Below are 13335 nucleotides of genomic sequence, written 5' to 3' on the forward strand. Positions count from 1 at the left end.
ACTTCGGATTGTAGTACTTGAGTTTTATTTCAGGATATGTCAAATATGAATTTCATTTCTGTGTTTCTCCCAAGTGTTTATTTTCATCATTTTTTTTGATAGGACACATTGAAATATGTTCTTTACTCACAGAAGTTTGACATATTTTGACAAAACTATGACAAATTGTAAAAGGCTTCATCTTTTCTTTTTTAAACTTTTTTTTTGTTTTTAATGTTTATTCATTTTTGAGAGAGAGAGAGAAAGAGAGAGAGAGAGACAGCGCGAGCCAGGAAGGGGCGGAGAGAGAGGGAGACACAGAGTCTGAAGCAAGCTCCAAGCTTTGAGCTGTCAGCACAGAGCCTGAAGTTGGGTGTGAACCCATGAACCAGGAGATCATGACCTGAGCCAAAGTCAGACACTTAACTGATTGGGCCACCCAGGTGCCCCTCATTTTTAAATTTTTTCTCCTACTAATGGCTTGTCATAACATCAGGTGTAATTGGAGTGTGCTGGGACTATATGAAAGGCCAATAATATTTAGCATATTAGGTACAAATGACTTAAATGACATACATAAATAAAGAAGTCAGAATTGAAGGTAGAGATTGGCTCTGACAGGAGGGAGGAAAATTATTTGCTAATATTTGAAAAAAAGTGAAGTTCAGATGTGGAGTTAATTACTCTGGTTTCTGTGCTGATTTTCTTGGAAATAATTTTCCATTTGTAAGACTTGATTTAAAGATGGTAATTTTGATGTAAAATATTTGAGTTTTTATCTGAATTCCTTTGTTCAGAAGCAGGAGAGAATTTCTGCCTCATTTTTGCCCTTAGGAAGAAAATACAACAAATAACATTTAGCTGTGTGTTAAGATAAGCTGGAAAGTTGAAGTGGAAAAAGAAAACTCTTTGACTTCTTACTTTGTGCTTGGGTTTTGGTTATAATTGGTAAATTCCCAAGTGTAAACTTTGGGAATCAAGAAGGGATTGCTTGTATAAAGTAGCGTTACTATGTTTATGGCTATGTATTTAATATCTGGGCCTATTCATACCCATTTAGAACAGTCAGTTTTTTATTTTGTATTTATAACTAATGCTCTGTTTTTTATGGTAGAAATACTTATTTTACTGTCATCTCAGCTGTAACTTAAGTAGATTAAAATAAAATACCTTTGGTTAAGTAATATAGGCATGTGAAAATGTCTTGGGAAAACCAGAATTTATCTTCCTATGTTGGAAGATAAGTCTCATGTTGGGGCATCTCTACCAGTTTTTTTTAGCTTATTAATTGATAGGATTAGACTGAACATGTTGGCATACTTCTTATATTTGAAGTTTAGTTTTAACTCTGGCTTTAAAATGTAACAGTAGTTGGGGCACCTGGGTGGCGCAGTCGGTTAAGCGTCCGACTTTAGCCAGGTCACGATCTCGAGGTCCGTGAGTTCGAGCCCCACGTCAGGCTCTGGGCTGATGGCTCGGAGCCTGGAGCCTGTTTCTGATTCTGTGTCTCCCTCTCTCTCTGCCCCTCCCCCGTTCATGCTCTGTCTCTCTCTGTCCCAAAAATAAATAAACGTTGAAAAAAAAAAATTTAAAAAATGTAACAGTAGTTAGACTTGTGAGCCAGTGAAGTCACTTTACTCACTTCTATGTTAATCTCAGTTAACAAGTTAATTAACATATATAAAGCTCTTGGCAGAGCAAATGACAAAAAGCAAAATAGTAAATGCTAGTAATAACTACCAGCTTCTGACTATGTTTACTAAAGGGAAAGCAGAGTTAATCATGCAAGATTAGCACATGATGATTAAGGAAGATTATACGATTGGTAAAATTGTGGCAGTATAAATTTCTATTTTTGAGCTTTTATGGACTCCATTTGTCTTCTGGGTCTAGGCTTTTTTTAATGTTTACTTATTTGGCGGGGGGGGGGGGGAGAGAGAGCACAAGCACAGTTGGGAGAGGGGCAGGGCAGAGAAAAGGAGAATCCCAAGCAGGCCCCTGAGGGGCTCAAACTTAGGAACCATGAGAGCAAGCCTGAGCTGAAATCAGGAGTTGGATGCCTAACTGATTGAGCCACGCAGGTGGCCCAAGTTGCTGAATTTTTAAAAATCTCGAGTTTTGTTTCCTTGTTCTTAGAGGGATTATATGAGAAAGAAAAGTATGTAGCACAGTGTCTGCTACGTGACAAGCTTAATGAGTGGTTGTAAGTGTGTGTGGTGAAGTATATGGCCTCTCTGGTCAGGCTGCCACGTTAGTTTTGGGACTTTGGATAAGTCATTTAGTATTTGTTGTTTCTTCATTTATAAAAATGGATTAATATTAGATCTGCCATATATTGTGAGGGCAATTGAGATGGAAAGTAAAGTGCATAGTACACAATAAGCACTCAGTTAACAGTAGGTATTACTACTGTATGCATTTTCTTTTAAGAGGCATTATTCCATAGTGGAAAAAGCAGGATTTTTGGAGTCTTGTTGAGTTGCTTCTGAGTTTTGTCTCAGCTATATACTAACACTGTGACCTTGGGCAAATTACTTAACTATTCTTTTCCTGTTTTCATATCTCTAAAATGAGGATAATAGCTACCTTGTAGAGTTTTTAGAAGTATTATAAATACATAGATACTCAGTAAATGGTAATTATTATTGGCACGATACCTGTTATTCAGGTCAATAGTATTTTCTTGGCAATGTGAGCCAGCTAGCTAGATTTTTTTCCATGACACTGATGGCTGTCTGAATTGAGGACTTAGTCTACAGTCAAGTCAATTATGCTCTTTCTATGAAAATAAAACTTATAATAACAGCTTAACATTTACTTAATAATATTTCCTTTTATTTAATCTATTTTTAAAATGTTTTTTTATTTATTTATTGAGTGAGAGAGAGAGGAAAGAGGGAGACAGAGGATCCTAAACAGGCTCTGTGCTGACAGCAGAGAGCCCGATGTGGAGCTCCAACTCACGAGCTGTGAGATCATGACCTGAGCTGGAGTCAGACCCTTAACCGACTGAGCCACCCAGGAATCCCCTATAATATTTTCATGTGAAATGCAAATTAATTTATATTAGGGTATACTTTTTTTCTATTGTCTTATTGATTTTTGCAGAACAAAGGCAAATGCAATGTCTATTTGGGTTTGAGACAAGGAGATGCTATTCTCACTTCCCCTGGATGCTTCCTATCCTCTGTATCCTGGAAGAGAGAAATCCTCACATGGGACTGTTTCTAGGATGTAAAGGCTTTATAGAGAAGTGACAGTCATCTGCCTATTTGGGGTAGACAGCTTAGAACTTATCTTGCCTAGAAAACAGAGAACTCCTGATCAAAAGTGTTAGGTGAATGTTGTTACATTCTTTATTGTATGACGAAAGCTGTCAGTGGGACCAGGCAACTCAGTTTCCAGCCCAGGTCTGCAAAGGCATAAGCAGTTTTCCCATGGGAGGATCCAGCTGTTAGAATTTACTGAACACCAGTGACCACTCTGAAAAGAACAGATAATCAGCCACTCTGAACTGAAACTACAACAGGCTTTCACAAATTTGCGGATGTAGAGACTGTTTATGGAGGATGTTACCAAAGGGTCTCCGTGTCCAGATACTCAAATCCCATGGCTTATTAGGGTGACAGTGTATATACCTGGATCCCCCCGCACCCCCCTCCCACTTTTTGTTTTGAGGAAAGAAATCTTGGAACATACAGAAACTACAGCTTAATAATAGATTCTTGGTAAACACAAAACTTGTGATGAATAAGTCATTTTATATATAATTTTCCTTATCTTTTTGGAAGGTTTTGCATGTAAATGTCAGTTACATGGATTTTTTTTTTTTTTCTGAGATCTAATTCACATACCATAAAATTCTCCATTTTAAAGTATACAGTTGGGTGGTTTTTAGTATGTTCACAAGATTGTATACCACTAATTCCAGGTAGAGTATACATTTTTAAGAAAGGCATATCTTTTACCACATTTAGATGAACTTACCTCTGATTTTCTTTTCTGCTTTAAGAAACCCTATTTTGTCAGGGGCCCCTGGGTGGCTCAGTTGGTTAAGCATCTGACTTTTGGCTCAGGTCATGACCTCATGGTTCATGGGTTCAAGGCTCTGTGCTGACAGCTTGGAGCCTGGAGCCTGCTTCGGATTCTGTGTCTCCTTCTCTCTCTATGCCTCCCATGCTCACGCTCTGTCTCTGTCTCTCAAAAGTAACTAAATGTAAAAAAAGAAAAAAAGAAACCCTATTTTTGTCTTTGGGCTTATCTCTGCCTTTTATTAAGTCATTTGGAGTGTTGGCTGTAGTCTCGGTTTAGAGTGCTTGGTGGAGCCAATGGGTTTTCGCAGTAGTCACTGGTTGGTACTCAGTAAACTCCCAACACCTGGATTTTCTTTTTTTTTTTAAATTTAATAAAAAAAAGTTTAGAGAGAGAACACGAGCAGGGGAGAGGGGCAAAGGGAGAGAGAGAGAGAGAGAGAGAGAGAGAGAGAGAGAGAGAGAATGAATCTTAAGCAGGCTCCACACTCAGCTCAGAGCCTGACTTGGGGCTTAATCTCCTGACCTGAGGTGAAAATCAAGAGACACTCAACTGACTGAGCCGCCCAGGCACCCTTATCTCTCTCTTTTTTAGAAGTTTATTTCTTTATTTAAGTAGTTTCTACCCCCAGTGTGGGGCTCAGATTTCACAACCCTGAGATCAATAGTGACCTGCTTTTCCGACTGAGCCAGCCAGGCACCCCAGCTTGAGGGAGAACTTTCACCAGTTTCAAGAAGTCCTCAAACACCTATCTCTGCACTAATTTCGTTTTTATTCTATTTCAGAATAAGAGAAGATAGAAAATAATATCATTTTGGATGACTTTGCCATAAGGCTGAATGATGGTTATTCTTTGACAGTGGAGTGTTTGTTTGATAACTTAATTATTCACTTCTTCCTCCTGCATGAATAATTAAGTTTTACCATAAAAGTTATTTTTTTTAGACCAGATAAAGATGTTTTTCCTTAGCAACTCATGATACTGTCATGCATGCATTTTTGTAAATTGCTATAGTTCTCTTAAATAATTCCCTTCATTTTTAGAGAAGCTTTATTTACCATTCCATCTGAACATTTTCTTTTTTTTAATATTTTTATTATTTTTGAGACACAGAGAGACAGGGCGTGAGCAGGGGAGGGGCAGAGAGAGAGGGAGACACAGAATCCCAAGCAGGCTCCAGGCTCTGAGCTGTTAGCACAGAGCCTAATGCGGGGCTCGAACTCACCAACCGTGAGATCATGACCTGGGCCGAAGTCGGACACTTACCCAACTGAGCCACCCAGGCGCCACCCATCTGAACATTTTCAGTGAGATTTGTACAGGGCATTATAATTTTCCAACACATTTACTTTCCTTGGGCAATGAAAATATGTTTGTTTTTACATCTGAGAGAGATCAACAATAGTTACAGAATTTAGCTTTGTCTATTTTGTCTACCCTATTATATCTCAAAATTAAAAAAAATAAAAAAAATGTTTTTTTTTTTTTGAGAGAGGGGGAGTGAGTGAGTGGGGGAGGGGCAGAGAGAGAGGGAGACACAGAATCCAAAGCAGGTTCCAGGCTCTGAGCTGTCAGCACAGAGCCTAATGTGGGGCTGGAACCCACGAACCTGAGGTCATGACCTGAACTGAAGTCGGAACCTTAACTGAATGTGCCATCCAGGCACACCTACCCTATTATATGTCTTAATAGCAGGTTCTCTGAAAAACAATTTAGGTGTTATATTCCAGTTTACTGTTATTTTTGACTTAAAGTAAAATGTAATTCTCATTAACTGCAAAGCATATCTCCTCAAGTTCTTTAACTTTAATGAAGTCAAAACTTTTTTTCCTTCCCTTCCCTCCCCTCCCCTCCCCTCCCCTCCCCTTTCCTTTCCTGTTTCAAGAACAATTCTTTACCCTTTCTCTGACACCTGCAATCTCTTATAGACCTTATATCTCTATGCCATATTGTCCAGAGGGAGGACAGCTTCTCTCTCCTACTGCATTCTCTTTGTGGGTTTAATCTGATGAGACAGTTTAGTTCTTAAATTCTTTCCTGTACTGTTCAAAGGAAAATGCCATGTTAATTGGCTTAAAGCTCCTTTTGGAACAAAGTGTTACAGTAAAAGGTATTAAGTTAATTGGCTTAGATTCAGTTAGAGGCCTGCCCCCTCTCTTCCTCCTGCATCCTTATCCCCACCACCAGATGCTCTGGGGCTGCTGTACAACTGAGGGAGAGAGAGAATGGAAACTAGAAAATACATAATATGGATGTTGGTCATTTGTATTTTTATGTTCTTTAGTTCATTTCTATTGGAGTACTCATCTTTTTTTTTTTCTTTCCGTAACAACTTGTTATAATACCATTTGTCATGTTCCAAACTTTTGCCTTTATTTATCTTACTAAATTTTTTTTAATGTTTATTTATTTTTGAGAGAGGGGAGCAGACAGAGGGAGACAGAGGTTCTGAAACAGGCTCCACACTGACAGCAGAGAGCCCAATGAAAGGCTCGAACTCAAAAATTGTGAGATCATGACTTGAGTGAGTCATCACTGAGCCACCTAGACAACCCAACCCAAACTCTAGCCTTTAAATGTTGCTCTTATTATATAATATGCAGAAGTCTTAAAATTTTATGAAGTTACATTTATCAGTCTTTTTATTCATGATTTCTTCCTTTGCATTATGCTTATTTCTTTCCTACCCTGATAACAGAAATAGTTGTAGTTTTTTTCTTAGTCATTTAACAAAAAATCAAAATCCTTTTGATGTTTGTTTTGAGTTTGGTTTCTGGTAGGTGTCACTTTGAATTTTTTCCCTAATAGCCATTTGTCCCACCACCTTCTTATTGAATAATCCCTCCTTTCAGTAATGTTTTGAATGAACCTGTCCTTTCACAAATGCTTTGTAATTTGCCACTTTTATTGGATACCAAAATCTCATGCTGGGAAGCTCTTGAATTCTCTATTCTGTTTCTTTGATTTGCCTGCAATTTCTTATATCACTCTTAAGTAATTTCAATTAATCTTTCTATCTGGTGATTATACCTTCTTTCCCTTTCCCCATATTTTCTTGATTGTTTTCCCCCATGTTTTCTTCCAGATGTTGACACTACTTTATATGTGTTTACTGAGTACATGATATATGTCAATTTTTTTTACATGTGTTAGCATGTTCAGTCCTCATAACAAGCCAATGATGTTGGTGTTATGTCACAATTTTACAGATGAAGAAATTGAGATACAGATGGGTTTAATACTTAGTTTAAGAGCACATTAAAGCTGAGGAACTAGGAATCAAGCGCTGGTAGTCTGACTATAGAGCTCATGTCCTTAACCACTATCCCAAAGGTTACATCATTGTGTGAATTTTCAAGTAACTTTTTTTTTTTTTTTTTAAGTAATCTCTATACCCAACGTGGGGCTGAAATCAAGAGTTGCATGCTCTACTGACTGAGCCAGGCAGGCACTCCCACAAGAACTGCTTTTTAAAGTTTTGATGGAATTAGATTGAACCTGTAAATCATCTGGCATCTTTACAATATAGTTATATAATAGTCTGTTTTCTGAATTCTGCTATCCTGGAAACTTATATGTATCTGTGTTTATTGGAGATGTTAAGTACTTAGGTAGAATTTACTAGTATTTTTTGTAAGTACTCTCTGTATAAGAAGTTTATTCTTACTGGCTTTCTGAATGGGTTCCTCTCACCCTCTTTTTGGTGTAATGAGATACTACTGGCCTAAAAGAAAGCTATTGAATTTGTGTATTTTGTATCTGGCAGGCTTGCTTAAAAATAAAAACACATGGGGCGCCTTGATGGCTCAGTCGGTTAAGAGGCTGACTTTGGCTCAGGTCATGATCTCACGGTGGGTGAGTTCAATCCCTGAGTCGGGCTGTGTGCTGACAGCTTGAAGCCTGAACTCTGCTTCAAATTCTGTCTCCCGATTCTGGGAAGATGGCGGCGTAGGAGGACGCTGGGCTCACCGCGCGTCCGGCTGATCACTTAGATTCCACCTACACCTGCCTAAATAACCCAGAAAACCGCCAGAGGATTAGCAGAACGGAGTCATCGGACCCAAGTGCAGACGAGAGGCCCACGGAAGAGGGTAGGAAGGGCGGCGAGGCGGTGCGCGCTCCACGGACTGGCGGGAGGGAGCCGGGGCGGAGGGGCGGCTCGTCAGCCAAGCAGAGCCTCCGAGTGCGGCTTGCAAAAGCGGAGGGGCCTGACGGACTGTGTTCCGACAGCAAGCGCGACTTAGCGTCTGGGAGGTCATAAGTTAACAGCTCTGCTCGGAAAGCGGGAAGGCTGGAGGACAAAGGGAGGGTGAGCTGCGGAGCCCCCGGACGACAGAGCTCAGTTTGGCGGGGAACAAAGGCGCTCGCCAGCGCCATCTCCCCCGCCCATCCCCCAGCCAAAATCCCAAAGGGAACCGGTTCCGGCCAGGGAAATTGCTCGCTCCGCGCAAACACCCAACTCTGTGCTTCTGCGGAGCCAAACCTCCAGCAGCGGATCTGACTCCCTCCGGCTGCCACAGGGCCCCTCCTGAAGTGGATCACCTAAGGAGAAGCGAGCTGAGCCTGCCCCCCCTGCCACCGTGCACCTTGCCTTCCCACCCCAGCTAATACGCCAGATCCCCAGCATCACAAGCCTGGCAGTGTGCAAGTAGCCCAGACGGGCCACGCCACCCCACAGCGAATCCCGCCCCTAGGAGAGGGGAAGAGAAGGCACACACCAGTCTGACTGTGGCCCCAGCGGTGGGCTGGGGGCAGACATCAGGACTGACTGCGGCCCCGCCCACCAACTCCAGTTATACACCACAGCACAGGGGAAGTGCCCTACAGGCCCTCACCACACCAGGGACTATCCAAAATGACCAAGCGGAAGAATTCCCCTCAGAAGAATCTCCAGGAAATAACAACAGCTAATGAGCTGATCAAAAAGGATTTAAATAATATAACAGAAAGTGAATTTAGAATAATAGTCATAAAATTAATCGCTGGGCTGGAAAACAGCATACAGGACAGCAGAGAATCTCTTGCTACAGAGATCAAGGGACTAAGGAACAGTCACGAGGAGCTGAAAAACGCTTTAAATGAAATGCAAAACAAAATGCAAACCACCACGGCTCGGATGGAAGAGGCAGAGGAGAGAATAGGTGAACTAGAAGATAAAGTTATGGAAAAAGAGGAAGCTGAGAAAAAGAGAGATAAAAAAATCCAGGAGTATGAGGGGAAAATTAGAGAACTAAGTGATACACTAAAAAGAAATAATATACGCATAATTGGTATCCCAGAGGAGGAAGAGAGAGGGAAAGGTGCTGAAGGGGTACTTGAAGAAATAATAGCTGAGAACTTCCCTGAACTGGGGAAGGAAAAAGGCATTGAAATCCAAGAGGCACAGAGAACTCCCTTCAGACGTAACTTGAATCGATCTTCTGCACGACATATCATAGTGAAACTGGCAAAATACAAGGATAAAGAGAAAATTCTGAAAGCAGCAAGGGGTAAACGTGCCCTCACATATAAAGGGAGACCTATAAGACTCGTGACTGATCTCTCTTTTGAAACTTGGCAGGCCAGAAAGAATTGGCACGAGATTTTCAGTGTGCTAGACAGAAAAAATATGCAGCCGAGAATCCTTTATCCAGCAAGTCTGTCATTTAGAATAGAAGGAGAGATAAAGGTCTTCCCAAACAAACAAAAACTGAAGGAATTTGTCACCACTAAACCAGCCCTACAAGAGATCCTAAGGGGGACCCTGTGAGACAAAGTACCAGAGACATCACTACAAGCATAAAACATACAGACATCACAATGACTCTAAACCCGTATCTTTCTATAAAACACTGAATGTAAATGGATTAAATGCACCAACCAAAAGACATAGGGTATCAGAATGGATAAAAAAACAAGACCCATGTATTTGCTGTCTACAAGAGACTCATTTTAGACCTGAGGACACCTTTAGATTCAGAGTGAGGGGATGGAGAACTATTTATCATGCTACTGGAAGCCAAAAGAAAGCTGGAGTAGCCATACTTATATCAGACAAACTAGACTTTAAATTAAAGGCTGTAACAAGAGATGAAGAAGGACATTATATAATAGTTACAGGGTCTATCCAGCAGGAAGAGCTAACAATTATAAATGTCTATGCACCGAATACCGGAGCCCCCAAATATATAAAACAATTACTTATAAACATAAGCAACCTTATTGATAAGAATGTGGTAATTGCTGGGGACTTTAACACCCCACTTACAGAAATGGATAGATCATCTAGACACATGGTCAATAAAGAAACAAGGGCCCTGAATGAGACACTGGATCAGATGGACTTGACAGATATATTTAGAACTCTGCATCCCAAAGCAACAGAATATACTTTCTTCTCGAGTGCACATGGAACATTCTCCAAGATAGATCATATACTGGGTCACAAAACAGCCCTTCATAAGTTTACAAGAATTGAAATTATACCATGCATACTTTCAGACCACAATGCTATGAAGCTTGAAATCAACCACAGGAAAAAGTCTGGAAAACCTCCAAAAGCGTGGAGGTTAAAGAACACCCTACTAACGAATGAGTGGGTCAACCAGGCAATTAGAGAAGAAATAAAAAAATATATGGAAACAAACGAAAATGAAAATACAACAATCCAAACGCTTTGGGACGCAGCGAAGGCAGTCCTGAGAGGAAAATACATTGCAATCCAGGCCTATCTCAAGAAACAAGAAAAATCCCAAATACAAAATCTAACAGCACACCTAAAGGAAATAGAAGCAGAACAGCAAAGGCAGCCTAAACCCAGCAGAAGAAGAGAAATAATAAAGATCAGAGCAGAAATAAACAATACAGAATCTAAAAAAACTGTAGAGCAGATCAACGAAACCAAGAGTTGGTTTTTTGAAAAAATAAACAAAATTGACAAACCTCTAGCCAGGCTTCTCAAAAAGAAAAGGGAGATGACCCAAATAGATAAAATCATGAATGAAAATGGAATGATTACAACCAATCCCTCAGAGATACAAACAATTATCAGGGAATACTATGAAAAATTATATGCCAACAAATTGGACAACCTGGAAGAAATGGACACATTCCTGAACACCCACACTCTTCCAAAACTCAATCAGGAGGAAATAGAAAGCTTGAACAGACCCATAACCAGCGAAGAAATTGAATCGGTTATCAAAAATCTCCCAACAAATAAGAGTCCAGGACCAGATGGCTTCCCAGGGGAATTCTACCAGACGTTTAAAGCAGAGATAATACCTATCCTTCTCAAGCTATTCCAAGAAATAGAAAGGGAAGGAAAACTTCCAGACTCATTCTATGAAGCCAGTATTACTTTGATTCCTAAACCAGACAGAGACCCAGTAAAAAAAGAGAACTACAGGCCAATATCCCTGATGAATATGGATGCAAAAATTCTCAATAAGATACTAGCAAATCGAATTCAACAGCATATAAAAAGAATTATTCACCATGATCAAGTGGGATTCATTCCTGGGATGCAGGGCTGGTTCAACATTCGCAAATCAATCAACGTGATACATCACATTAACAAAAAAAAAGAGAAGAACCATATGATCCTGTCCATCGATGCAGAAAAGGCCTTTGACAAAATCCAGCACCCTTTCTTAATAAAAACCCTTGAGAAAGTCGGCATAGAAGGAACATACTTAAACATCATAAAAGCCATTTATGAAAAGCCCACAGCTAACATCATCCTCAATGGGGAAAAACTGAGAGCTTTTTCCCTGAGATCAGGAACACGACAGGGATGCCCACTCTCACCGCTGTTGTTTAACATAGTGCTGGAAGTTCTAGCATCAGCAATCAGACAACAAAAGGAAATCAAAGGCATCAAAATTGGCAAAGATGAAGTCAAGCTTTCGCTTTTTGCAGATGACATGATATTATACATGGAAAATCCGATAGACTCCACCAAAAGTCTGCTAGAACTGATACATGAATTCAGCAAAGTTGCAGGATACAAAATCAATGTACAGAAATCAGTTGCATTCTTATACACTAACAATGAAGCAACAGAAAGACAAATAAAGAAACTGATCCCATTCACAATTGCACCAAGAAGCATAAAATACCTAGGAATAAATCTAACCAAAGATGTAAAGGATCTGTATGCTGAAAACTATAGAAAGCTTATGAAGGTAATTGAAGAAGATTTAAAGAAATGGCAAGACATTCCCTGCTCATGGATTGGAAAAATAAATATTGTCAAAATGTCAATACTACCCAAAGCTATCTACACATTCAATGCAATCCCAATCAAAATTGCACCAGCATTCTTCTCGAAACTAGAACAAGCAATCCTAAAATTCATATGGAACCACAAAAGGCCCCGAATAGCCAAAGGAATTTTGAAGAAGAAGACCAAAGCAGGAGGCATCACAATCCCAGACTTTAGCCTCTACTACAAAGCTGTCATCATCAAGACAGCATGGTATTGGCACAAAAACAGACACAGAGACCAATGGAATAGAATAGAAACCCCAGAACTAGACCCACAAACGTATGGCCAACTCATCTTTGACAAAGCAGGAAAGAACATCCAATGGAAAAAAGACAGCCTCTTTAACAAATGGTGCTGGGAGAACTGGACAGCAACATGCAGAAGGTTGAAACTAGACCACTTTCTCACACCATTTACAAAAATAAACTCAAAATGGATAAAGGACCTAAATGTGAGACAGGAAACCATCAAAACCTTAGAGGAGAAAGCAGGAAAAGACCTCTCTGACCTCAGCCGTAGCAATCTCTTACTCGACACATCCCCAAAGGCAAGGGAATTAAAAGCAAAAGTGAATTACTGGGACCTTATGAAGATAAAAAGCTTCTGCACAGCAAAGGAAACAACCAACAAAACTAAAAGGCAACCAACGGAATGGGAAAAGATATTTGCAAATGACATATTGGACAAAGGGCTAGTATCTAAAATCTATAAAGAGCTCACCAAACTCCACACCCGAAAAACAAATAACCCAGTGAAGAAATGGGCAGAAAACATGAATAGACACTTCTCTAAAGAAGACATCCAGATGGCCAACAGGCACATGAAAAGATGTTCAGCGTCGCTCCTTATCAGGGAAATACAAATCAAAACCACACCCAGGTATAACCTCACGCCAGTCAGAGTGGCCAAAATGAGCAAATCAGGAGACTATAGATGCTGGAGAGGATGTGGAGAAACGGGAACCCTCTTGCACTGTTGGTGGGAATGCAAATTGGTGCAGCCGCTCTGGAAAGCAGTGTGGAGGTTCCTCAGAAAATTAAAAATAGACCTACCCTATGACCCAGCAATAGCACTG

The 13335-nt window shown here is 40.2% G+C and overlaps 1 protein-coding gene across 5 annotated transcripts in view; it reads left to right on the top strand.

Moving 5' to 3' along the window:
- RABGAP1L (RAB GTPase activating protein 1 like) overlaps positions 1-13335 on the top strand; it is a 774838-nt gene that overhangs the window by 26887 nt on the left and 734616 nt on the right. The window lies entirely within an intron of this gene.

Source organism: Lynx canadensis, chromosome F1 (genome assembly GCF_007474595.2).
Source record: "Lynx canadensis isolate LIC74 chromosome F1, mLynCan4.pri.v2, whole genome shotgun sequence".
Taxonomy (NCBI): domain Eukaryota; kingdom Metazoa; phylum Chordata; class Mammalia; order Carnivora; family Felidae; genus Lynx; species Lynx canadensis.